Raw genomic sequence first — 13,795 nt, 5'->3', positions numbered from 1 at the left:
GGGAATAGGTGAGGCTTGGATTTGGAAAGCGGCACACCAAGTGAGAATTACCGCGAGGGTTGGGACTGGGAAGTAGTAATTTATGGGACTGCTAAGTAGCAGCGTTATGTCCTTTTAATGAAAAGAAAGTTGATGTGTTTATGCATTTATTAAAAAGAAAGTTGATGTCATAATGAATGTGATGATGAATCAAATAGAAAGTTGATGTTTATATACAGTAATATAAAAGAAAGTAGATGTGTATATGCATTAATCTAAGTTTTGAATCTCATCCAAGAGACTTCTTTAGTTGTTTTTTTTTACACAGAAAGGGTTGGACACAGAGTCCACTCCCCCACCCATATCTGACAATTGAAAGCTGTGGGGAAAGGGGGGTTCCAAAGCTAATAGACCATTCAACAAGCAATTCTGATGCACTATACTGGCCATTCAGGATGAACACTGTATACTCTGACTGCAGCAAACACAAGTTCAATTTCAGTGATCCCTAATTTTTGTGGTGATACGAGACTGAATGCAAAGTGTGTATCCCCATGTAACTCAAAGCCTATCACTTCCAGTCAATACTGTCAAATTTGGAGCTCCTTCCGATTACATTAACAACCAGGTGACTCTCAACATGCCCCCACCAACATACTGTTACAGTCTAAATGACCAAGGACATTAAACCTGTTAGCTTACTTTAAACTAGATGTGAAAAGTTGACAGGTTGATCTTTTTCACCTATACTGTGGCAAAAAAACAGTTTACTGAGATTTGAACTTAGACCACTGGATTCACAGTGCAGAGTGTACCCATTACACCAGGGAACCTTTCAAAGTGTTGCAAGGGTTGCTAGGCAGTTTCTTCATAATATCCACAGTGTGATATTAAAGGCACACAACAATCACAACAATTATTGGCCAATTTAAGTCAGTTAGTTAGCTAAGCGTTCAGAGGATGTGGGAAAAAGCAAGTCAGGAACAGGTTTTAAAGGACTTGCCACAGACAGTGAAGACAGCAGTAGATATGTCTACTGTGTACAAACACATGGTAACTTTACATCTGTTGACAATAACAGATGCCCACAAAACCCGTAGTGGGCATTGAGCTTCTTGCGCACATTCATGTCCTCTTAAATACATAGAATGCTTTATTCCCCATATCTGTCTCAGAAAAACAGTAGATGTCAGAAGTGGGATTTGAACCCACACCTCCAGTGGAGACTGCGACCTGAACGCAGCGCCTTGGACCGCTCGGCCATCCTGACTGATCCAACAAATACTTTGTAGGACCTGTCTCAAAATTATAATATAGTAAATTAAACATGTCCCGATACAGTAGGTTCTCAGTCATCCATGTCATAGTTAACAAGGGAAGGTTTCTCAACTGTCAGCCCAAATATATGGGCGTTCATGGAGACATGGAAGAAAGTCACCAGGGTGGCAATCTGTTGTTATAGTACCACTGTATGCATGTGTACCTGCATGCATTTCAAAATGTAGGCCAAGAAAAAAAAGAAACAGAGCCATATTCAAACAAAAAAAAGAATTTTACAGCAAAAGCCCCATTTTAGGACACACAGCAGACCTACAACGAAATTGTAATGAACTGCTTTGAAAATAGTAAGAAACCTTCTCATCACAAACCTGACGGTGCAGTACTTGATCCACATGGATCCACTTGCTGTCCCTCTGGCTGTTCCTCTCTCTGTCCCATTTATGTTTTTCTTCTCCTCCTCTCTTCTTCATTCTCCTCACCTCTTCTTCATCTTCCTCCACCTCTGGAATACCTCTCTGTGTCAGAGCCCTCACTTTTCATCACACGCCCTCTCTCCAAACTCCAGAACTCCTCTGGCTCTCCTCTTCTGCTCTCCAGTCCCTGATTTGTTTCTCTCACTGCTGTTTTTCTCACTTTTTGTTTACTAGGGCTCTATACCGCTTCCTTGTTTCATGATAAATATTAGAAGAAGAAAAAACGTAGGGGTATGCATTACATTTCCCTCCCTACTCAACCTGGGCATAAGCCTGTCGATTACTTTACACAAACGTAGTTATTTGTTAACGCAATGCAACAGCAAAGACGGATGAAGTACGTTGTTCAAAGTACTGACTTCCCGTACTCAAGTAGAAGTAGACTTAATTGTGTTAACAAATACTCTGGTAAAAGTAGAAGTACTTGATTTAATCTTTACTCAAATACAAGTAACAAAGTACAGGCTTGGAAATTTACTTAAAGTATGAAGTAAAGTAGCCTTGCTGATGTTACTAGAGAGCACGCTGAGAAACTCAGTGGACATTGAGAAAAGGCAAGGCAAGGCAAGGCAGCTTGATTTGTATAGCACATTTCAGCACAGGGCAATTCAAAGTGCTTTACACAAAATCAGTTAAACAGATAAAACACTAGTAAAAACAGTTAAAAAATCATAAGCATTAAACCGTGTTAAAACACATGAATAGACAGTTAAAAAAAAATAGACACATAAAACAAAGAATAAAAGTTACAGTGCAGCTAAGAAATTTAAAGAAATGAGCAGTCATTTAAAGAAAGGCAGCATCAAAAAGAAAGGTCTTCAGCCTTGATTTAAAAGAACTGAGAGTAGCAGCGGATCTACAGGTTTCTGGGAGTTTATTCCAGATATGAGGAGCATAGAAACTGAAAGCTGCTTACCCTGTTTAGTTCTGACTCTGGGGACAGAAAGTAGACCTGTCCCAGATGACCTGAGAGGTCTGGGGGGGTCATAGTGTAGTAGCAGATCAGAAATATTTTTGGACCTAAACGTTAAGTGATTTTATAAACTAGCAAGAGTACTTTGAAATCAATTCTTTGAGACACAGGAAGCCAGTGTAAAGACTTCAGAACTGGAGTGATGTGATCCAGTCTCTGGGTCTTGTGAGGACCTGAGCAGCAGCGTTCTGAATCAGCTGTAGCTGTCTGATTGATTTTTTAGGGAGACCTGTAAAGACCACGTTACAGTAGTCAAGTCTACTGAAGATAAAGGCATGGACAAGTTTTTCCAACTCCTGTTGACATAAGTCCTTTAACCCTTGATATATTCTTGGTGATAGTAGGCTGACTTTGTATTGTCTTAATGTGGCTGGTAAAGTCTGACCCACACAACACCAACATCACCACACCAAGATTTCAGCCAACACTGTTGTTTGAACCTGTTGTCGCAGTTGAGCAACAGACTCTTGTTTCATTGTGTGTGATGTGCTGCATAAGCAGCAATCGGCACAATGATTATTATTGCCATAATTTATTATTCAGTGTGCCGATGTGCTGCATAAGCAGCAATCGGCACAATGATTATTATTGCCCATACTTATTTTATTATTATTATTTCTTATTCTCCATCTTCCGCCAAATTTCGTCCCGCTACTAGTCCCAAAGCGTTGCCAACACGCGCAACACATACACCGAATGTGGGTATTGATTGGGAATGGTGTGCTATGATTTTCAAAGATTTGCCGCGTGGTTTTACCGAAATCGGCAAAAATACGGCACATTTTCTCATTGACTTGAATGGGAAATGTTCGGGAAATCGCTCAACATCGCTCAAAAACGCCCCCCTTTGGCACCGTGCTGCGTCGCCATACTTTAACGTAGAAACATGATTAAAAGTTTAAACCGAAGACAAGACTTTGGTGTTTATTGGGCTGAATGGGCGTTCAGATATCAAGCACGGTTTCTCTCCAAATCCCAGTTTACGTATCGTCCCGTTTTCAGACCGGTTCAGATTTTCCAATGTGTGTGTATGTGGCGGAATGTTCAGAGCTAGAGTGGGGGACAGAGTGGGGAGACTAAAAAAGTTATCTTTTTTTTTTCTCTATAACTTGCTCCCACGCCAACAATTCTAACTTGTCATGGACAATTTATACATCAAAACGTAGGATTCTTGTCTAGTTCATCGAATGTGCTCATTTATGTGATATGATGTATACTTTCCGCTCAGCAACCTTTCAAATGAGAACAGTTCCACATTTCCTCCATTCACTGTAATGGTAAACATCGTCCGCATTTCTGAGCAAAACGCAGAGCGAAGGACTTTTTTACATCGCTGATACGCCCACATTTTAAAGTTTATCCACATAAATTTTATATCAATACGTTCACAAGGGCCTTGTGGTGCCCACGAGCACCTCAATTAATTGATATCTTGTATCCTTTTGGTGATATGATCATTTGTTTGAGAGCTTGATCAGTCTCTTAATAGCTGGTACAGTTGGTGCCAGGTGCAGTCGTTAACTGACTACATATCAAAGAGATGACATCACAGAGATGAAGGCTTCCTATTGGTCCTTAGTAACCAGGCAACCATACTTTGTATGTCTGTCTGTGGACATCCATCTGTCTCCCTCTCTCTCAGACACACACACAGACAGACACACACACACGTCCTAACATCTTAAATAGGTTTTAAAGAGTTATATCTCTGAAGGGTTAAGACACTTATTATTTTTTATTAAGTTTATTTGCTGTTCGGATGTGCACCAAGTAGTAGGCACACTGATAAAATTTCTGCGGAATTTTCTAGTTATTTCTTATTCTCCATCTTCCGCCAAATTTCGTCCCGCTACTAGTCCCAAAGCGTTGCCAACACGCGCAACACATTACACCGAAATGTGGGTAATGATCGGGAATGGTGTGCTATGATTTTTCTAAGAGATTTGCCGCGTGGTTTTACCGAAATCGGCAAAAAACCGGCAAACTTTTCTCATTGACTTGAATGGGAAATGTTCGGGAAATCGCTCAACATTGCTCAAAAACGCCCCCCCTTTGGCACCATGCTGTGTCGCCATACTTTAACGTAGAAACATGATTAAAAGTTTAAACCGAAGACAAGACTTTGGCGTTTATTGGGCTGAATGGGCGTTCAGATATCAAGCACGGTTTCTCCAGAATCCCAGTTTACGTATCGTCCCGTTTTCAGACCGGTTCAGATTTTCCAATGTGTGTGTATGTGGCGGAATGTTCGGAGCTAGAGTGGGGGACAGAGTGGGGAGACTAAAAAAGTTATCTTTTTTTTTTCTCTATAACTTGCTCCCACGCCAACAATTCTAACTTGTCATGGACAATTTATACATCAAAACGTAGGTATTCTTGTCTAGTTTCATCCAATGTGCTCATTTACGTGATATGATGTATACTTTCCGCTCAGCGACCTTTCAAATGAGAACAGTTCCACATTTTCCTCCATTCACTGTAATGTTAAACATCGTCTACATTTCTGAGCAAAACGCAGAGCGAAGGACTTTTTTACATCGCTGATACGCCCACATTTTTAAGTTCATCCACATAAATTTTATATCAATACGTTCACAAAGGCCTCATGGTGCCCACGAGAACCTCAATTAATTGATATCTTGTATCCTTTTGGTGATATGATCATTTGTTTGAGAGCTTGATCAGTCTCTTAATAGCTGGTAACAGTAGGTGCCAGGTGCAGTCGTTAACTGACTACATACCAAAGAGATGACATCACAGAGATAACAGGCTTCCTATTGGTCCTTAGTAACCAGGCAACCATAGTCTGTATGTCTGTCTGTGGACATCTATCTGTCTCCCTCTCTCTCAGACACACACACAGACAGACACACACACACGTCCTAACATCTTAAATAGGTTTTAAAAAGTTATATCTCTGAAGGGTTAAGACACTTATTATTTTTTATTAACTTTTATAGCTGTTCGGATGTGCACCAAGTAGCAGGCACACTGATAAAATTTCTGCGGAATTTTCTAGTTCTTTATTTGCCATTGCCTACATTTTAAATGTCTGTCTGCCAATAGGCCTAAAACATATATAAACATATAGCTTATTTCTTGTGACAGAGACTGGGACTCCAGGTTAATAAGATTCTGACCGAGTAGCAAGACATGAATTCAAGTGGGATTTTGTGAGAAGTCTGTGTATGTTCCCATCCAATTAGATTCAATTTGGTATTGATGATCAAAAATAATAACTAACTCCTGTGAAATTATTTGAAACTTAATGAGGACTAGATTAGGATTTAAAAAGATTTAAAGCTGAATCTGGTTTTCAATTTGGCCCAGGTGTGTCTGTTAAAACACCAACGGAGACAACTTCTCTCTGTTGATGCTTTATTACAATCAAGCATCAGGATAAAGGGGGGGGGGGGGGGGGGGGGTTAGCTCTGCTAAGGCTGTGTGTGTGGTAATAAAATAAATAAATAACATTGTAAAGGCTACCATACACAATGTGTAGGAATCTTACAGTGACGAAAATAAGTATATGAACACCCTGCTATTTTGCAAATGCAGCTTAGGCATTATATGGTGTGTTGAGGTGCTACATGAACATTTCTGCAAACAGTCCTAGCAGGGCTCATCATGTTGTTGTGGCCGAGTGGTTAAGGCGATGGACTAGAAATCCATTGGGGTCTCCCCGCGCAGGTTCGAATCCTGCCGACAACGAGCGCTGTTTTTGAGAGTGGTACCAAACCAATGACACATCAGAGTATACCAAATCGCAGATGTGCCTTCATAAACAATATTGTCTTATCTCATAGGTACTGGAAGCAACCAGTCTCCACCAATGTATTTCTTATCAATCTGTGTTACAAGATTTGCAGTGAACGTTGTATTGTCCAGCAGAAAGGCAACGGGTGTGTTACTTTTCAACTATGATTTATATCGTAGCAGTGCAAGCATTTTGCCCAGGTTTGATTTCAAGCCACCGCATATTTCAATTTCCTTGCGGGAGTCATCCCAAAAGGATTAATAAAGATAAGTCTAAGTCTATCTCAGAAAAAAGTCAAAAGAATTTCAAAATCTTCAGGGGATGTAGCTCAGTGGTAGAGCTCATGCTTTACATGTATGAGGACCTGGCATCTCCAGCAGGTATTATGGTAGAGTCTTTAAAAGAGCTGCAGAAGATATTACCTCCTGTGATAATCTGACTGGTAGAAAGCACTTTAAACGTACATGTTTTACAGTTTCTATTTACAGTATTTATTACCTGTAGTGTAGTATATTTACTGTATTACACTCCAGTTTTTATGGGTGTTACAGCGGGAATAAAAGGTATGAGCACTGTAGTTTCTTTTTTATGGATGAAATAATCTCAACATGCCATTAAGTTTACTCTTCAGCAGGTGGAGACATTTCACTTCAGACACTTGCAACATCAGAGGCTTTGTTAAACATCAACAGACAGGAAATAGACTTGATACTGATACAAAGCACAGGAATTAGAAGAGGATGGTTTCAATCCCTCAACCTCTGGGTTATGGGCCCAGCACGCTTCAGTGTCTGTGATTGACATTTTGAGGGGAGATTTGGGACCCTGTGGCAACCAAGGTTCCAACAGCTTACGGGTAGTAAAGTTAAACATTTGGTAGACCTTGCAACTATCTTTTATTTGAGCTCCCTGATTACTCACACATTGATTATTCACATGTAAGACTTGTGATTGGCTGGTGTTTTTAAAAAAAAAGGGCATTGTGAGTACAGCTATAAACATCAGTAAGGAGTCTACCAAGTTGCCTCTTATCATTTTAGTTTGGACACCCAGTGAGGCTTACAATGTAAAGAGAGGAGCCTGGTCGGGCTAGAACTCTCCTCTGCTGGATCGGGCTGTACTGCACCGCCTAATATACACCCTTGACATATGGATAGTCCTAATATTAATATATAGGCTTATATTGCAATCTCGTCACCCTACATGTAGGTGTACCTATATTTAAATGAACACACAGTAGCAAAGCTTATGCAGTGTTTTTTAATTTTACCTGTGTTTTTTTCTGTGAGGGGCAATACGCTTATTTATGTAGCATGGAAGCTAGCGTTAGCTAACTAGCAGCCAGCCTGCTTCCAAACAAATACTTTTTAATTATCTCAACACTTTTTAACAGTCAAACTGAAACACTGGCGGTGAGCTCCAGGTCCTGCAGCTGCAGACGGACATGGATAGCTTCAGTCCCGCTCACCACTAGTGTTGGTGGAATAGCAAGCTAGCGTTAGCAAACTAACCCCGCTTATAAATAAATACATTTTAATTATCCTAACACTTTAAACAGTCAAACTGAAACACTGGCGGTGAGCTCCAGGTCTTGCAGCCACGGACAGACCGCCATCAATGGGTATAATGCGTGCCTTTTAAATTACATTTTTATTTTTTTTAAGCGGGCTGGTTGGTTAGTTTGCTAACGCTAGCTTGCTATTCCCCTAACACTGGCGGTGGGCTCATGGGGGGTTGTGCCGCTGCTATCGGGTCTGGAGCTTTCCGTGTACCGCTGGAGATCAGATCCCGTTGAGGTCGGCAGCGGAGATTTCTATCGATGTTTCCCCGCTGGCCGAGCCCCACTGACGGCAGACTGTCTGCGTCTGCAGCACCTGGAGCTCCAGTGTTTCAGTTTAACTGTTAAAAAGTGTTGAGATAATTAAAAGGTATTTACAGTATTTAGAAGCAGGCTGGATGCTAGTAAGCTTATGCTAGCTTTCATGCTACATAAATAAGCCGGACAGAGTTGTCCCTCATCTGGGGATAAAAACCCTGCTGCCCCCTCCCCCCCATCCTGTTGGCTCAGAGCTCCACAGACTAAGTCCACAGGTACAACTTAGTTTTGCACCAAATGTATCGCAAGAAGTGTTGCAAAAGTCGAGGGCGCAGACTCGCCGCTATGGAAAAGTGACTGAAGTGAAAAAAAAAATGAAATAAAGTACAAGTACAGAATTATTTTCTACAAGCTCTCAAATCATATTTTCTGAGTGCTCACATCACATCTACGCGCTCTCACATTTGCACCATATTTACCTTCAAATTCTTTGTTGAACTTTATTGCTTTACAAACACCAAAGCAAGTAAGCGCTGTGACTAACATTACTCTTCTGAAGTGATTTTAGAGAGGGACATAAGGTAGAAATACGCTGGTTGACTAGCATGACACCGTTGTATTCATATAATAATCAATCCAGGCTAACGTGAATGACAGTGACTGCATGTTGCTTCCTCTAAATTTCAGGTTGTGGTCGACTAGCGAGGCCAGCTCGTCAGTTTGATAAACTGACCAGACCTGCATGCCTCTTGTTTCTTTGGGCTAGTTGTATTAGCTTTAGCCTGGCTGGTAGCAGCTTTCTGCTTGTTTCTTTAAGCTAACTATTTTAGCTTTAGCCTGGCTGGTAGCAGCTTTCTGCTTGTTTCTTTAAGCTAACTATTTTAGCTTTAGCCTGGCTGGTAGCAGCTTTCTGCTTGTTTCTTTAAGCTAACTATTTTAGCAGGGCTGCCAACTTTTCCAAAAACCTTGGAGTGAGATTTGGGGGGGCCAATATTTTTCCGCGTACAAAGCAATTTCTTTGGGTCTTTATCCTTTAGGGTTTAAATTGGGATTTGTTATATGTGGGGGGATGGGGCTCTCCCTAGGGGGGTCTGGGGGTATGCTCCCCCAGGAAAAAAATTTGAAAAATAAACCATTAAAGGGCACTTTCTGGAGAGTTTTTTTGCAAAAAAAATGTAGAAATCAAGTCTTACATGATATGTGCAAAACTGTAGGGTTAAGAACCTTTGTGTTGTAGTATCAACAGGTTTTAGGGCATTCAGCATTTACATTATTAACTTCTTTTGATATAAGAACTGACCCAGACAATGTGCCAAACATAATGAACCACATGAAGAGACAGTAGCATAAGTCAGCAACAGCTGAGAAGATTTGGGTCTGTGGTGAACAGGTCCAGGGGTCCCTGGTGTAGGGACCAGGGACCCAAAGTTAAATTAATGTTGAGGGATCAACTAAGAACACTGAAATTCTAAAGAATGAGAACCACTGAGTTACATAAATTCTATTCCTTTAACCTTTGTGCCAAGGCTCAGTAATGTTTGGCCCTCATCCTCTGTGCCCCACTTACTGTTTTTACTTTTTTGTGAAAATAAAGACTATTTGTTCATTTAAAAAACATCAAATTAATTATTTACAGTTACATTTAGAGATGCAGAGGTTAGAGATGCACAATAGTGGCCCAACGTTGCAGTATCGTATATATATATATATATAGATATATATATATATATATCTATATATATATATATATATAGTACATATAGTATAGCTCAGATGTGTTTCACCAGATTTCTGCTCATATTTACAACTTTGTGCACATTCAAAATATAACTCCTCCCATCTCTGTTGTACGTGATTCGGAGAGGTGTAATATAGTCTGCTGTACATGTCATTGCTCCGCTGATATGGTGGATCTCATTCAGACCGTCTGACGGACACAGAGGCCCATTTGGGTCTCTGGTCTCTGACAGAGTTTAGAGGAGGCTGTACGCTGCTCTTCATCGGAGGACTACACGGATGCAACGCGTCACTGCCCCCCCCCCCCCAGAGCGAGTCCAATAACATGAACTGAAGTTGCTACACTACCAGCCGCGCTGCTCAACTCTATCTTTACAGAGAGAGAGGACACGAAGTGACGGACAGTCTGTGATACTCAGAGCTCATACCTGAAGCCGGGGAAATGCACCTGGGATGGATCGTGAAAAAAATGTTCTCAGTTTGCGACAATTTGAAAATTCCACAGACAGGGAGCGCTCTTGAACCCCTCACAGTCTCTGAAAGCACAACTAGTCGATCACAAGTGGCTCAACAGGTAAAAACATAGATAAACTCATCTTTCAGAAATTTGACCGACCGGGCTGACACTTCAGCGTGAGATATCGGGGGTGTGGCGTGTGCGCGTGTGAAACCAGTCAAATGCGTGTGTCTCACGGCCAATGCGTGAGAGTTGGCAGCCCTGTTTTAGCTTTAGCCTGGCTGGTAGCGCCTTTCTGCTTGTTTCTTTAAGCTAACTATATTAGCTTTAGACCGGCTGGTAGCAGCTTTCTGCTTGTTTCTTTAAGCTAACTATATTAGCTTTAGCCTGGCTGGTAGCAGCTTTCTGCTTGTTTCTTTAAGCTAACTATATTAGCTTTAGCCTGGCTGGTAGCAGCTTTCTGCTTGTTTCTTTAAGCTAAATATATTAGCTTTAGACCGGCTGGTAGCGCCTTTCTGCTTGTTTCTTTAAGCTAACTATATTAGCTTTAGCTTGGCTGATAGCAGCTTTCTGCGGTGGGAAATGGCCGGGAGACGTTGTGATTATGTTGCATTAATCAGGGGGTTTAGTTTATATTTGAGGAAAACATAAAACCCCAACTACTGTAGCGTCACTCACTACCCATCAAATACTATGACATCACTGTGTCAGAGGCAGCTGTTGCCAACGGTAGGCTACTTTTCTACACACGGAGAGCCTCACTTCCCATACCAAACCCCGTCGGACTAACGTCACATACACACGTTGCCCACATGGCTACCTGTCTTAAAGGGGAACGGTCGGATGGTAATAATCATGTAAGGAGAAACGGTGAAAGGTTACTTTTCTGTCAAGCAGCAAAAAAGTATTAACGTCAACATCGTAACGTCCTGCAATGTGACTTTCGCGCATGCGCACATCGCGATGTCAATGCTAAAACACAATATTGTTCAGCCCTAACTGACGGTATACTTCAGTAAGCTAGTTTGCCACTTTTATCTTGGGTAATGCCACATGTAAGTATATCTTAGTTTATTTAGATACCCAACATAGGTTATACTACGTACACTGTATAACAATACATTACGTGTTTCTTTATTTCATCTTACATTTTTGCTAGCCTGTTGTGTAGTTATATTGTTTTTACAATTATCTTTGTTTAATATCTGTGACTCATTACTATCTAAGTAACTGGTCATTGTGTTTTCTCCCAGTTTCACCCTTTGTTACTCAAATAAACGTGTTACAAGGATCCCGGTCGCCAGTGCTTGATGGTGGAAGGTGTTTAGCTGCTGGTCAGATTGCACAGCGTTACGTACGTGAAGGACAAGACATATTTCATGGTAAGTATTTCCAGGTAATCTCTGCACCTCTAATCTCTGCACCTCTGTTATTCTAATATTACCATGTAATAAAATTGAAACAAGCAGTTTTGCATTTTCCACCACTGATTTATGGTTGTTTGACAGTAACTACCAGAAGCATTTCCAGGTAATCACTACACCTCTGTCATTGTAATATTACTACGTAATAAAATAGAAACAGGTAGTTTTGCATTTTCCACCACTGATTCATGGTTTTTATTTCAGAAACTACCGGAAGCATTTCCAAGTAATCACTACACCTCTGTTTTGGTATTATTACCATGTAATTAAATCGAAACAGGCAGTTTTGCATTTTGCACCACTGCCTTCTAAATCTCTAACCATGCGCCATTTCTTGCCTAAAACAATATAACCAACAATATGTTAAATTAAATTTGATAGATGTAACTCCCTGATGGTCTAATGGCTAGGATTTGGCGCCCTCACCGCCGCGGCCGGGGTTCAATTCCCGGTCAGGGAATGGTCAGGACTTGACAGATACAGATTTAAAAGAGTAAGTTTTTGGTTGATTTGTCAAATTCTTCCTCATTAGTTTAACGTTTTAAAGAGTACCATTTCCTTTAAATCAGACCCCGACAGTGGATGTATCCTTTTGTCATCATTGATGGGTCATAAACACTTCATCTGCCTCCATCTCAATAACAATTCTTTTCATTTTTTCAAGCAGTAACTAAACCCCTAACCAACATTTTTAACTGAAAACCAATGTATGTGAGTGTCAAGTAATGTTATTGTTGGATTCAGGTCCAAATTTTGACATTTTAGTGCAATGCAAAGGTGCATAACAGATTTTTTTTCTACATACCTGGAGCGATGCAAAGCAGGGGTGGCCGACTAGTCAAGGAATAGCAAGAGACTTGGTATTTAAGAATACAAACTGACTATGTGACAGATGTGTAATCTGTCATGTCCTTCCTTCTGAAGCTCTAGCCAGGCGCCATTCCTCGCCTAAAACAATATGAGTCATTCCAGTAAGTGAAAAGAAAACTCACATCTATCAAAGATAACTTTGATAGATGTGACTCCCTGGTGGTCTAGTGGCTAGGATTCGGCGCTCTCACCGCCGCGGCCCGGGTTCGATTCCCGGTCAGGGAATGGTCAGGACTTGAGAGACTCAGGTGTGATGTTTGAAAGAATAAGTTCCTGAACTTGATTTTGATTTGTCAAATTCTTCCTCATTAGTTTAAATGAACTGACAACATCAGTTATATGACTTACAGTTCTCAAAGACTCACACTATCTCAACTGCTTATCCTTTAGACAGCTAGTCTCTTTTTCTTTTCTCTCACTTTTTGTCTCTATCTGGCCTAAGTATTTGCTTGTATTACATCAAGTGACCTGCATACCAATGACCGTAAAGATTAATATGTACAGTACATGGTTTTCAGAACTGTACCTTCAGATAAAGGTAAGGCCACTTGGGTTATCTTTGGGCTGCTCTATATTTACCTGCAGAATGATAAACCCTAGAGTTGGCTTACTCCAGGTTATTTAAGCATCTAACGTCCCTGGGTGGACTTGAACCACCATCCTTTCGGTTAACAGCCGACTGCGCTGACCTATTGCGCCACAGAGACTGCTCCTGTCCGCGTTGTTTTGAGCGGGAGCTCGATCTTTAAGCCACAAGCATTCGCTTTATGGCTTTTTGAGGTTGCGCTGCACATGTATGCTTATCAGGCTATTTTCCTGTTACTCAGAAATTGGGGAAGCTGACTCATTTGGAAATGTAGAAGCTGGACGTGCATTGTATTGTTCTTAAATGTCACTTGGATTCTGACTTTGAATTCAAATATTTGGCATCCAAGACAATTTGGGAACTGATGATGTATCAGTCATTGTGCTGGTGGTTTCTTGGTCACAGCAACAAACTTGATCATTGACATACAGTTACACGCCAC

General features: G+C 40.9%; 4 non-coding genes across 4 annotated transcripts; 2 read left to right on the top strand and 2 right to left on the bottom strand.

Moving 5' to 3' along the window:
- Positions 1 to 1,166: 1,166 nt before the first annotated feature.
- On the bottom strand, positions 1,167 to 1,249 carry trnal-cag (transfer RNA leucine (anticodon CAG)). The gene has a single exon. It is a non-coding gene; the product is annotated as a tRNA-Leu (tRNA).
- A 5,086-nt stretch (positions 1,250 to 6,335) lies between these two features.
- Positions 6,336 to 6,417, top strand: trnas-aga (transfer RNA serine (anticodon AGA)). Its single transcript has one exon. It is a non-coding gene; the product is annotated as a tRNA-Ser (tRNA).
- Positions 6,418 to 12,920: 6,503 nt separating this feature from the next.
- Positions 12,921 to 12,992, top strand: trnae-cuc (transfer RNA glutamic acid (anticodon CUC)). The gene has a single exon. It is a non-coding gene; the product is annotated as a tRNA-Glu (tRNA).
- Positions 12,993 to 13,400: 408 nt separating this feature from the next.
- Positions 13,401 to 13,474, bottom strand: trnan-guu (transfer RNA asparagine (anticodon GUU)). Its single transcript has one exon. It is a non-coding gene; the product is annotated as a tRNA-Asn (tRNA).
- Between the last annotated feature and the right edge of the window lie 321 nt (positions 13,475 to 13,795).

This window comes from Etheostoma spectabile, unplaced genomic scaffold (assembly GCF_008692095.1).
Source record: "Etheostoma spectabile isolate EspeVRDwgs_2016 unplaced genomic scaffold, UIUC_Espe_1.0 scaffold00004799, whole genome shotgun sequence".
In the NCBI taxonomy this organism is placed as follows: domain Eukaryota; kingdom Metazoa; phylum Chordata; class Actinopteri; order Perciformes; family Percidae; genus Etheostoma; species Etheostoma spectabile.
This window is presented reverse-complemented; position numbering and strand designations above follow the sequence as displayed.